This window comes from Lissotriton helveticus, chromosome 10, assembly GCF_964261635.1.
Source record: "Lissotriton helveticus chromosome 10, aLisHel1.1, whole genome shotgun sequence".
Classification (NCBI taxonomy): Eukaryota; Metazoa; Chordata; class Amphibia; order Caudata; family Salamandridae; genus Lissotriton; species Lissotriton helveticus.
The window spans coordinates 278,298,114-278,312,126 of NC_136071.1; the positions used below are offsets into that span (position 1 = coordinate 278,298,114).

The following is a 14,013-nucleotide window of genomic DNA, read 5'->3' on the forward strand; positions in this document are numbered from 1 at the left end:
ACACTTCATATGTTTATGGTCAAATCTATTCCAGAAAGCCCTAATTCAAAATGATGAAAGGGAGTCTTGACCTGTTTTACTCTCTGAGCTCCATAAACTCACTCCTTGGTTTGTCTATTCTTCTCAATCCCCTTCTTTTCAGAGATTTTTTCTACATCTGGGCTCTCTATACTTTTACCACCCTGGGTGAAAGGAGAAAACATGTCTCAAGAGAGTCCTACATCGGAGCCCTTCCTTCTTGACCTGGTCCTTGGAATGTGTGGTAGGACACCAGGCCATCATGCCTACCCTCTGTGGGGGACCTCTGGCTCTCCTAACCACCTACGCATCTACGACAACTTCGACGAAGACAACCAACACACTGAACCCTCACCAACCACCCCCGACACCCGGAAACCAGCGATTGATGACTGGACAGCCCTCACCACCGAAGACACACTGAAGACAATGAAGTCAATCCACTCAGGGGCCCCCACGGACCCCTGCCCCCACCACATCTTCAACAGAGCCGCCAACACCATCGCACCCATGCTCCGCCAAACCATCAACCGCTCCCTGGCGACCGCCTCATTCCCCGACGACTGGAAACACGCCGAAGTCAACCCCCTCCTAAAGAAACCCTCAGCGGACCCCACCGACCTCAGAAACTACAGACCCATCTCCCTGCTCCCGTTCCCAGCGAAAGTCATCGAGAAAGCCATCAACAGCCAACTCGCCACATTCATTGAAGAACACAACATCCTCGACTCCTCCCAATCCGGCTTCAGAAAAAAACAGAGTACGGAAACCGCCCTCCTCGCCGCAACAGACGACATCCGCACCTTACTGGACAAAGGAGAAACAGTAGCCCTCATCCTCCTCGACCTATCAGCGGCGTTCGACACAGTCTCCCACCGCACCCTAATACGCAGACTCTACGATGCAGGAATCCAGGACAAGGCCCTCGACTGGATCTGCTCCTTCCTCTCCAGCAGGACGCAGCGGGTCAGACTCCCCCCTTTCCTCTCGGACCCCACACCTATCACCTGCGGAGTCCCCCAGGGCTCCTCCCTCAGCCCGACGCTCTTCAACGTCTACATGGCTCCACTTGCCCCCATCGTCAGAACCTACGGACTCAACATCGTGTCATATGCAGACGACACCCAGCTCATCCTCTCCCTATCCAACGAGCCCAACACCGCCAGACGCAACTTTCGAGAAGGCATGGAAGCCGTCGCCAAATGGATGAAAAACAGCTGCCTACAACTAAACACCAACAAAACAGAAGTACTCATCACGGGCCCAAACCCCGACGCCTGGAGTGACACCTGGTGGCCCACCGCCCTCGGAAACCCGCCAACCCCACAGACCACGCACGCAACCTGGGAATCATCCTGGACTCCGAGCTCAAAATGGACCGCCAGATCAACTCTGTCTCATCTTCCTGCTTCCACACCCTCCGCCTCCTTCGTAAGACCTTCAAATGGATCCCCCTCGAACACCGAAAGACAGTCACTCACGCCCTGGTCACCAGCATACTCGACTACGGCAACGCACTCTACGCCGGAATAAACAAAAACCTCATCCGCAAGCTACAGAACATCCAGAACGCCGCCGCAAGACTGGTCCTCAACCTGCCAAAACACTGCCACATCTCCCAGCACCTGCGCACACTCCACTGGCTCCCCGTCGATGCGAGAATCACCTTTAAGATGCTCACCCACGCACACAAGGCCCTCCACGGCACCGGACCAGCATACCTGAACAGCCGACTCAAATTCCACGCACCCCAAAGGACCCTACGATCAGCCCAGCTTTCCTACGCTGTGGTCCCCCGCACCAGAAAGACCAGATCGGGAGGCCGCTCCTTCTCCTTCCTCGCGGCCAAAGCATGGAACGCCCTTCCGCTCCACCTCAGACAGACAACATCGCTTCCCATCTTCGCAAGAAACCTAAAAACCTGGCTCTTCGACAGATCCCCTCCTTGATGGAATGGAACCTGCACCCACCCAACCCCCCCACCCCTAGCGCCTTGAGACCCTTACGGGTGAGTAGTCGCGCTTTAACAAACTCCTGATTGATTGATTGAACCACCTGATGGTAAAAGGGTGGTATTTGCTGGTGAGAGAAACTCTTGTAATCCTGCTGCCTGTATCCTTTTTAGGTTTCGACTGGAGCACGGAGCTTTTAGCTCCGCCGCCAGAGAAATCTGTAGTCTTCAGTAAGGGACTCTGGAATACGCCCTCTGTTCCATTGGCTAGCTCCATAAATGGAGGCTAGCCATTGGAACAGAGATCTGTCCGTCATTCACGGACCAGATTCGGGGGCGTTCCCACGATTTTTTCCCTCTCCGCCTCTGCGATGTCGTCATCGCGGCGGTGGGCGGAGTTTCGTTTTTTTTTTATTCGTTTGTTTGCCTCATTCCATGCCGACCACGGCCGCCGGAAGAAGTACAGGTGAGTGCTTTCCCGCACCCCCCTCCAACGGAGGAAGCCTTCCCGACCCCCCCCGTCCGTTCCCGCCCCCCCCGTGTGCTTCTCCCCGTTCCCGCCCCCCTCCCGCTGTCCGTGTCCCACTTGTAAATGCTTGTTTCCTTTTAGGTATTTCAGTACTCCTGCCGTACCCACCCACAAACTTCACCCAAAGATCCACGGTGTGGTGCAGGCTTCCTTGTAGAATCTTGCAAACCCCGGCAGGGCCCTGGGTGAAGCTTGAGCAGCGGTTCCTGCGGGAGTACGGGTGAGGTACCGGTGACATCCATTTTTTTTCTTCTATTTTCCCCTCTAAGCTACTTCCCCCGCGCAGCCCACAAGTAGCCTGCGTGCCAGGTACATATGCATGAAGTTAAGTGAGAGAACCTATATTTCCCTACATAGTCTCACCGTGTCGATATTTTGGTCCGTGACATTTTTCTCACATTATTATAGTAAGGCTGCATTATTGAGACGATTCTTAGGTGGAACACTTAGTGATGTGTACAGAAAATGCCTTGCAATAGGAGCTCTGTTGTGGTCGTTGAGCGGCCTCTGTGTGAAGCCACAGCCCCCAGAAGCCCGAACAGACAGCTTCTGTGGGAGATCACAGCGCCTGCAGCAAGGCTGCCGGACTTGCACGGCTGCACAGGCGTGGTGCAGAAACACAGGAAGTGCCTCGTGCATCGCGGAAGTGCATCCCACAACCCCAGTGCGGTTCCTGGACTTCATACATGTAAAAAACACTTCTAAGACGATAGAGCGTTCCAAGAATCTGCGAAAACACCCCAAATAGGTTGCATGCCGCAAGGAGAAGAAGCGAGGCTCACAATATGTCTCGAGCACGGTCCAAAGGAAACCACAGCTGGTTGTTGACATGCAGATGTGTCTAGTTTCCCAGTCCCTTGTGGATGTGAAACACATGACAAACAGCGTGTTCATGGAAATAATGAAACCTTTACAACATGTGAGTGCGCAGAAGTGTGCCAGCCGACACTGGTGTCACCCCCGTCCCATAGGCCGCTCCTTCAGGGGGCAGAAGTGACGTGACGTTTCATGCCCACGCGCACAGCGCTTGCACCCTTCAAAGCGCTAGATTAGAGAGACGCGTGCCTAGCACGGGTGAAACTTGTAATGCAACCAGCAAGCACGCACAGCTGGCGTTGCCCGCCCTGTCCCATCGGCCATGTCAGCCCCCGAGGTCTCCGCTTGCACACACTGCCTCAAACCCCAACAGCCGGGCTGGACTTTGGCGCAATGTAGCCTGGGGGGCTCGCCCACCTGCTGCTGGCGAATCTGCACCAGCCGCAGAAGACGCACCTTGGCGGGGGTGGCAAAGCAGTGTGAGTTGTGTGATAAACGTAGAGCGCCCTGAGTATTTCAGCCTTGCAAAATAACGCGCTATAAATAGTTACGGGGTCGACGCCTCCCCACTGTCCCCATGTGAGAACCATATAAACAGCCCCGCCCCCCCCCCCCACGCACCACACAGCACACAGTTCCTGCCCCCGCAAGCCCCATCCTCCGTCCCTCGCCCTGCTGCCCCTTGACACCGAGAAGAGGGTGGGGGCATGTGAGGGCGGGGCACGCGCCCCACCCGTGCTGCTCACTGACTGAGCGCCTTCATGGATGAGAGGCGAGCAGCCCGTCACTCGGCGCTAGGTCCCTGCTTTAAATCCCCCCCTCCGTCCGCGGACAGCAAGACATGCTCTGTCGTGTATGGCGTCTGGTTGTCACCTCCTTTTAATTCAGCCCCCCTCTCAGCACCCTCCCCCCACGCCTCCAATATATTCCCTTGCATCCATGCCCGGGCGGTAGTGCCCTGGGGCGGGGGCGGCTGGTGACATTTGAAAGTGGTGGGGCGGAAACTAATTTCCATATTGCACCGCAGCGAGCAAGCGCAGCGAGCGAGCCCGAACCACCTTGCATCCATCCATACATCATTCATGCATCCACCCACCCACCCATCCTGCATCCATACATCATTCATTCATGCATCCACCCATCCATCCATCATGCATCCACCCATCATGCATGCATCTATCCATCCATCATTCATGCATCCATCCATCCATCATTCATGCATCCACCCATCCATCCACCCACCCATCCTGCATCCATACATCATTCATTCATGCATCCACCCATCCATCCATCATGCATGCATCCATGCATCCATCATTCATGCATCCACCCACCCACCCATCCTGCATCCATACATCATTCATTCAGGCATCCACCCATCCATCCATCATACATCCACCCATCATGCATGCATCCATACATCATTCATGCATCCATCCATCCATCATTCATGCATCCACCCATCCATCCACCCACCCATCCTGCATCCATACATCATTCATTCATGCATCCACCCATCCATCCATCATGCATGCATCCATGCATCCATCATTCATGCATCCACCCATCCACCCACCCACCCACCCATCCTGCATCCATACATCATTCATTCATGCATCCACCCATCATGCATCCACCCATCATGCATGCATCCATACATCATTCATGCATCCACCAATTCATCCACCCAACCACCCATCCAGCATCCATACATCATTCATTCATGCATCCACCCATCCATCCATCATGCATCCACCCATCATGCATGCATCCATACATCATTCATGCATCCACCCATCCATCCATCCACCCACCCATCCACCCACCCATCCTGCATCCATACATCATTCATTCATGCATCCACCCATCCATCCTGCATCCATACTGCATCCATACACACACAAAGCACGAACCCCCCCCCACACACACACACACACACAGAGCCCCCCACGGAACAGAGGGCAAGGAAATCGGGAGAAACTCAGAGGGCAAGGCAAAGGAATGCAAAGAGGGCAAGAAAAACGGACTAAAAGCGGGCAAGAAAAACGGGAAACATAACATTGCAAAATAACCACAGAGCCCCCCCCCACCCCCACACACACACAAAGCACGAAGCAAAGGGCAGTTCCACTGGGACTTAACTTTGAAAAACAAAGCGCTTTAATGCCTCATCAGGGGAAGCAAGCGCTACATAAATACAATTACAATTCCCGCCAGGTTTGAAATTATGCTTTTAAAAGTTACATTTAAGAACGGCCGGTGTGCAAAATAACCAAAGGCAAACGAATGCAAAGAGGGCAAAAAAACCGGATTAAAAGCGGGCAAGAAAAACGGGAAGCAAAACATAACGCATAATGCTCTGTGGCCTTACCTGGCTGTACGAGCTCCAGGCTAGATGAATTTAAGAGTGGAAGTTACGTTACAGCGGCGGCCATCCCTAAGTCACAGAGTGATTGGCCTGCACGTGGACCACTGGACCAGCCAAATCCTGGCGCTGCATACAGCGCCAGGATTGGCTAGGGGGGCACCATGTCTGCTCGCCCAGTCCCCTTTGCAACCCCGGGGGCTGCGGCCAGCCCCCTGCTCCTCTCTCTAAGGGGAACTTGAGCTGGAAACCCATCTGCGCATGTGCGGGCATGTCTGTGCCCAAACATTCACGTGCGCAGTACTGCTGCAGCTGAGTGGACTGTCACTCAAGCTGCAGCAGGCCCAGCCCCCTATTCGCACTCCGGAAAAGTCGGGTGTCTCCCGCATTCCCGGCCGGCAGGTAGCGCAATCATTAAATATTTGCATTTTTATTGTAGCGACGACGCGGTGGGTCCATGGGGCGTAAGGGACTTAGGGGGGCTACGCCCCTGCGCCCCAATGGACGCACCGCGCCTGCCCTGGGGAGTGCAGAGTGACTGGGGAGTGCAGAGTGACTGGGGAGTGCAGAGTGACTGGGGAGTGCAGAGTGACTGGGGAGTGCAGAGTGACTGGAGAGTGCAGAGTGACTGGGGAGTGCAGAGTGACTGGGGAGTGCAGAGTGACTAGGGAGTGCAGAGTGACTAGGGAGTGCCAGGGAGTGCAGAGTGACTAGGGAGTGCTAGGGAGTGCAGAGTGACTGGGGAGTGCAGAGTGCAAGGGAGTGCAGAGTGCAAGGGAGTGCTAGGGAGTGCAGAGTGCTAGGGAGTGCAGAGTGCGAGGGAGTGCGAGGGAGTGCAGAGGGACTAGGGAGTGCCGAGTGACTAGGGAGGGCTAGGGAGTGCAGAGTGCTAGAGAGTGCAGAGTGACTAGGGAGGGCTAGGGAGTGCAGAGTGCTAGGGAGTGCAGAGTGACTAGGGAGTGCTATCGAGTGCTAGGGACTGCTGAGTGACTGCAGAGATTAAGCTAATGACAATGTAAATGACAATGCCATTTATGTATCTGTTTTCAAAACCAACACATAAATACAAATGTTGTCATTTATAATGCCAATAGCTCTAACTTTTCCAAAGGCGAAACCATTGCATTGTAAATGCTTGTTGATAGTGAGTCCACAACTGTCACCAAAATTCCCACTCTCTCTCAAGCAGATTCCTTTTAAAGGCATGCTTCCAACCACTGGGAACAGAGCTCTGGGTTCAGGGGAAGGCTAATTATAATCATTGCAGGAAGCTTTGGCCCAGGCATGGTTAACCCAGTCCAGGAAGCGAAAAGAACAATCTTTTTAACAATTTGATTTGTAACATGTGGCCACTTAACCTCAGATAACCATTGAATTAGAAATATTGCCAGGAATGTATTTGTATCTGGTTCGTAGACCAAGATGTGTAAGAGTACAGTTTTGAACACAACGCAGGTTTGCTAATGGAAAGCTGCCTCCAGTCTTTAAAGTAAGGCATATTGGTGTTGCTCCTACTTAAAGACTCATGTTTTACACAACTTGCATGTTTTACTTCTAAATATTATGCACCTGTGCCATGCATCTTCAAAATGTGCCTCATTTAAAGTCAAAGATATATTTAAATATTTAAAGTTAGGTTGGTATGCTGGCAGTGCGGTTTTGCCAGCAGTGTTACAGGGCTTCCTCTGCCATCTTCTTGTTGTTAAACTCCCACATGTGTGCTGTATCAGCATATACAGTGTCCAGCACTGGGTATTTAACTTGTTTACCACCTACGTAGTCAAATATGCCGAGTAGTGTTTGCCAGTCATATACAATATTTAGGGGTAGAACAGATATGGTTATATGACCACTATTGCTCCCTTATTCTCCAAGGTCAAAGTGTGCCAGACATTTAATCAACAATACAGGAGAGCAACTCAAACAGATGCACTTTCCTATAGATGTGTGTATGATATACTATCTGTAGAACACCAACTTAATAACAGTCAACGCTCTTTCCTGTCCGACCAACTTTCCCATAAAAACCGAGGAGTTGTGATCAATTTCAGGGTTTATATTAACATTCAGCCTATTTTCCCTCTTGGACTGTCTATGAATAATCAATCAATGAAGAACCTTCTCACACACACATTTCCCAGAGACATCTCTTGAGACTTCAATATTTACTATAGTAATACCTGTAGTTAAAATATTTTGGAAGCCTCCATTTCTGCATTCTATGATCTCCCATCAATCACTTCGGGAAGTGAGACCCCCAAACGACCTACTCTAACTCTAGCAGTTAATTTACATTTTTGGAAAACAAAAACAGATCTCGTCGGTGTAACAGAGTACAGCAGATGTAGTTTGTAATGATAAACAGCTAACAGTGTGGGGTGCGGGAAGCAGAAGATGAAAGCTATATGAGATACACTTTACGAAGGCTGAAAGGAGTTTGTAGGCACCCTGGTTGAGCAAGAGAATAGAAAGTATTAACATGCCATTTAGCAAGCAAAGAACAGAAAAGGTGCAAGAATATGTCAAAGCACACTGCCTAGAAAGACCTTAAGGAATAAAACCAGTTTACAACCATGATGCACATTGCTCGCACTTTCTGTATACTCTGAATGCTGGTCGTGTTTTCCTATTTTGAAATATTGCAGTGCTATCAAATGGTGGAAAGGTGAAATGTCGGCGCTGTGCCACTCATTAAACATCTATATATATATATATATATATATATATATATATATATATATATATATATATATATATATATACATATATACATACATATATACATACATATATACATACATATATACATACATACATATATACTCCTTTTTACTTTCCTGTTCTGCCTTCACTTGCTATCTCCGTCTGTACTTTTACCCCATATCTCCCTTCATTTGCTCTCTTTATCCTCACATCCATCTTTCCCAAATTTTCCTTCAGATCTCCACATCTTAATTTAAGTCCCCTTCTCACGTCCACTGATTCTCAAACACTCACATACTTACTTCCACTCTGTAGGGATCAAACGTTGACCTTGTGGCAGTGTACAAAATGGGGAAAATGACTAAAAAACAAGACAGCACAATATAATTCCATAAGGCAATGCTATGCATTTATCTCAACTCACATAAACTTAAGCCTAAGCGTTTCAGCATTGAATCCTGCACTTGGCGCATCTTCCCATGCTCATTCTTGGGAATGTTTGTGATTTCCAGACAGTAGTACATTTCCATTGCACTTTGGTGTAAATCTGAACGAGTTGATGTACTACTTTATTTGTGCATCAAGACCACCAAACACAGCTATGATAACTTCTCAAGATGGCTGTAGGCTTGGAGCAGGCTGGCCCTTAGCCTCGTTGGGCAAATGCCATGTTGGTTGGATTCATCAAAGCGTCCTAGTCTGGTTCCCTGTTCATTTAGAGCTTTATCAATAATGTGATAAGCGTTATTCATAGTGCTGCATATACGAAGGAGCACTTACGCGCTCATTCATAAGTTCTCACTTTTTCATTGCCATCCTTTACATATGCAGTATAAATTACACTCTCTCACTTAGCGATAAAGCCCCATTTTACCCCAGCCTAATGCGTGTGACAATGTTAGTGATACAACAAAGACCTAAACAAGCTGAAATAGACACAAAATATTTTTGTGATGGTAATGCACATTTGCACCACAAAGTGCAAAACTGGAAGCAAAAATCAGTGCCATACTGACATGGTTCAATATGCCACTGAACGGCCACGATTCCAGTGGTAAATTTCACTCTCCACACCCTCACCTTGAAGTACCTGAATGTCCAGCTGTTCTTGGCCTTGTAATAAATTAACCAAACTAGATCGGGAGTCTGTGATTCTTAGGAGTCGTGGTAATTTGGAAGATTGATTGGCTAGCGATTTCTCTCCCCTCCCTGCTTTCATGCGGACAAAATGAGCCAGCGACCTGGGGTTCCAGAGCAGATCTAGAACGTGGAACGTGGAACCCGGCTCCTTCACAGATTCCAATGCGAAAACACAGTTCGAAATATATGGGAAGGGGATTCATTCTAGCTGATACAATCACACGGGATGTGTTGTACCCAGGACCAGTTTCCCATACCTTACCCGACCCTCAGGCGAGCCACAGGGGAACCCTGTCAACTGACATTTTCCTCTTCCCTCTCCCACCCTCAAAAGCCACCTCCCTTCCCTCAGTCTTCAGGCTGCAGAAAAACCCTCAGAGACAGTCACCACCTGCAGTGAGCAGGTGATAAGTGTATGTATTAAACCTCATGGATTCAAGAAAAGTGTGTGGAATATTGTCTAGAAACACGGTTCCACTCATTTATTGCTTGTTTTGTGGAGTTTTAAACTCATAATTGCAGGAATTCCCTGCTGACATTAAAGCTGTATCAGTAATTCCTACCACTCATGCCCTCTGCGTTGAATTCCACATTAGACGACTTAAACTATGCTTTTGCAGCATACCACAGGTGCTGTTTCTGTAATCCCACTCCACTCCTGTCAAACATGCTTTCAAGAAAAGAGGAAAATGTTTAACAGAATATGTGCATATTACTTACTGAATCTGTCGGTTCCTGTGCAAGGCGACCAAAGGCATGCACAGTGGACGGCGGCTCTCCCCTTAGTAAAACCTGAACCCTTGTATCTTCTTAGGTGCAATAACAGCGTTGACGTATGTGAAGTTCTGACCTTTGCTCCTTCACCATCGACCTGGAATATCAGGGTGGAACTTAACTCTTTGTTTCTCCTATTACAGGCCTATAAAATGTCCCTTCTGAGTACCCAGTCAGTGTGAATGCTGCAAAGTAGTGCAAATATATTATTGAATCCTGAAATGAATAAATAAAAGAAACCATTAACAAAACAAATCTTTTTCTGGGGTTGCACATCAAAATATCAAGTTTTACATGTCCACATAGAAAAAGATCACGTTCAAAATATCGATTATCACTTTAACATCAAGGTAAGTATAGATTTACTGTTCTTAAATCCACGTACATATCTTGACAGTATAGGAATGCATGGGTGGAGTTAAGAAGAGTGGTAAATCTATACTTACCTTTTTATACTGCCAAGCTACATAGAGGTGGAGTAAAAAAGAGTAAATCTGAACATAACTATTTATACTTGCCGTAAACATCATATTGCTAGCCAAGATTCTAGATTCATTATTTCTTTTAGGATGATATAGAAAAGTAGATATTTTGATCTACTACAGCGCAAATCAAAAACAAACAAATTGAATGGGACACTTTAGCCCATGCGTTACTCCACAGTGCCATTACCCAGCAGTTTTTACAACCGCAAAATCTTTTAAAACGCAGGGCTTTAAATCGCAAACTATTACAACGAATTCCCGATTACCACGCAATTTCGCATTGTAACTCCACTGTGGCGTTACTTTGGGGGATGCGTTGTAATAGTTTGGGTGTAAAGCTCTGCGTTGTAAAAGATCTTGCAGTGTAAAAACTGCGGGGTAATGGCATTGCGGAGTAACGCATGCGGGGTAAAGGATGTTTCCCAGTTCAGAGACCTGATCATGCGTAATTCAAAGATCATTGTTGTCTATACACACCTTATGCACATGGACAGAAGCATGATATCAAAAATCACTGCAACCATGAAGTCCATTTACTCATGGGCCTCTATCGGACCCTGGCCATGCCTACTGTGGAGGACTGCAACCCATCAACACCATGCTCACACCCACTCTGAATACCTCCATCTCTTCGGTAACCTTCCCAGAAACTTGGAAACACACAACTGTCCACCCATTGCTTGCTGAAGAAACCCTAAAGGTCTCTTCCACACTCACCAAGAGTAGATTGATCTCCCTGCTACCATTCTCGGTCAAGGTCTTAGAGAAAACCATCAACAAATACCTGACCAAATACATCAATGACCACAGACATCACAACACCACTCAGTCTCACCACTGCATGGAAACTGTCCTTATCGCCATCACGGATGACATCCACATGACTCTGAATGGAGGATACACTGCAGCCCTCCTCCTCCTGGACTTCAACGCAGAACTTGACACGATATTCTACCCTATTCTTGGCCAATGCCTACACAACATTGGAATCCATGTACATGGACTCCAATAGATCTGCTCCTTACTGACTGGAAGAACTCAGTCAGTCAGCCTCACACTGAACAACTTATCTGAGGAGTTCTGCATGGATCCTCCCTGAGCCCGACCCTCTCCAACACATACATGATTCCTCTAGCCAGCCTCATCCTCTCTCAGGACACGAACGTACCACAATGTCTGCTCCTATGCCAGCGACACGTAACTCATTCTCTTCCTCACGGACAAGATGCTCACTACCTGTATCAAGTTCAATACCTGCATGAAATAGCTAACTGGATGAAGGCCAAATGTGTGATGCTGAATGTCGAAAAAGACAGAAAACATGATATTTGGGAAGGACACCTCACAGTGGGACTCCACCTGGTGGCCAACAGAGCTAGGATTGACACCCACTATCACCGCCCATGCCAAGAACCATGAGATCATCATCGACAGCAAACTCGACATGACTGCCCAAGTCAACGCCATAAATGACTCATGCCTCCATACCGTAGAGATGCTGAGGAAGATTTTCAAATGGCTGCCAATCAACACCTGGAAAACCATCACGCACACCCTTATCGCACAGAAGCTGGACTACAGCAACACCTGCTATCCTGGGATGAATAAAAACCTCACCAGAAGGCTGCAGACTATTTAAAACTCAGAGTCCAGACTCAACCTCAACCTCCTAAGCCGCACTCACATCCCAGGTGTTAGACCTGGCCCTGTCTGCATGGTCTGCCTCAAACCTTTTTCCTTTACCCTCCTCATTTCTGAACCTATTTTGTGTTGGCTTTTAGGACTCTGCACACTTTACCACTGCTAATCAAGGCTACAGTGCTGGTATTCTCTCTTTAAATCATGGTAAGGCTGGCTTCTACTCAATTGGCCCAGGGCCTGTAAATTAAATGCAACTAGTGGGTCTGCCGCACTAATTGTGTTACCCACTTAAGTAGCACTTTAAACCTGCTCCAGGCCTGCCAATGCAGGCTGTGTGCAGTATTATACTGCCATTTCAACCTGTTAAAGTAAACCTCTTGCCAGCCCCAAACCTTCCTTTTTAATACATAAACTCAACCTTAGGGTAGGCCCTGGACAGCCAGAGGACAATGTGCAATGTACTTAAAAAGTAGGAGATGTATGTTTAAGTTATACATGTCTTAGTAGTGAAAAACTCCTACATTCATTTTTCATCATTGCAAGGCCTACCTCTCCCATAGGATTACATTGATGTTACATTGTTAGATTTTATAAGTGCCATTTCCAAATGGGAACAGGTAACCAGTTCACGTTTCGTGTCTTTGAAACTTTAATGAAAAACCCTAACTTTTGGTGAAGTCGGATTTCAAATTGCACATTTTTGAAAATAGCATTTTTAGAAACTTGAAATTTTTCTGCCTTAGCCATTTGTTGGCTGCAGTCTGTTTCTGAGTCACATGACTGGGTGTAGTCAAGAGTTAGGCTTTGTGCATTTCTCCTACACAGCCACACACAATCTGGAGCTTAGGTGGAACTAGATGGGCCATCAGTGCCAGGATGGGAGGGGGGAGCTGGGCCCAGACCCACCTACACTTGATTAGGTTGTGCCCAGCCTCCACACAAAGTCTGAATACCCCATGTAGTTAGTCTGTAGCTAAGGCCAGGATGGAAGGGTACCTGTGCACTTGAAAGGCCTGACTCTAGAAGCTTCTCCCCACTTCAGATGTTCAAATGGGTATAAATACTGGACCTGTGGATACTCCACCAGCCAGAAGGACAGCTGTGCTGCTGAATACTCTGAAGGACTGTGTCCCGGTCTGCTGCCCTGCTGTCCGTTGCCCTCTTGCCTGGGTGAGAAGGACTGGACCTGCATCTATGAACCCAGAACCCAGAGTGACTCCAAGGGCTAGTTGGCTGGCCTCCTGATCTTAATCCACAGGGACACATAGGCTTCCAACCACCATGCACCTGCCATCTGTGAGTCTACCCTGCCAAGTGAGGCAACCCCAGTCCTGGACCCTTCGAGGCGGGCTTGAAGTGGTCTGCCAGCCATTGTTGATCCAGTGGAACTGAAGTATCTCCTCTGCTGCAAGGATTTGAACTGTCACAATGACCTGAATTGCATCGCAGTCCATCAGAACTGCAGGTGTGTGATGCATCCTCAGCCCAGGCCCTTGTATCCCTCCTTGACAACAGTCTTGACGACAACTCCAGACTCCGCATCGCAGCTTCACAGCTCCTCAGAACCGACGCATCGCCCTGACTTCTCACT

The 14,013-nt window shown here is 48.5% G+C and overlaps 1 protein-coding gene across 4 annotated transcripts in view; it reads right to left on the bottom strand.

Moving 5' to 3' along the window:
* LOC144786256 (5-beta-cholestane-3-alpha,7-alpha-diol 12-alpha-hydroxylase-like) overlaps positions 1-10,363 on the bottom strand; it is a 66,439-nt gene extending 56,076 nt beyond the window's left edge. For 2 of the 4 annotated variants that reach the window (XR_013602096.1, XM_078665304.1), the window contains exon 1: positions 10,243-10,363. The gene's annotated coding sequence lies outside the window, so the exon portion shown is untranslated. The remainder of the gene's footprint in view (positions 1-10,242) is intronic. The other 2 variants (XR_013602097.1, XM_078665305.1) reach the window with 2 other exon arrangements.
* Positions 10,364-14,013: the final 3,650 nt, after the last annotated feature.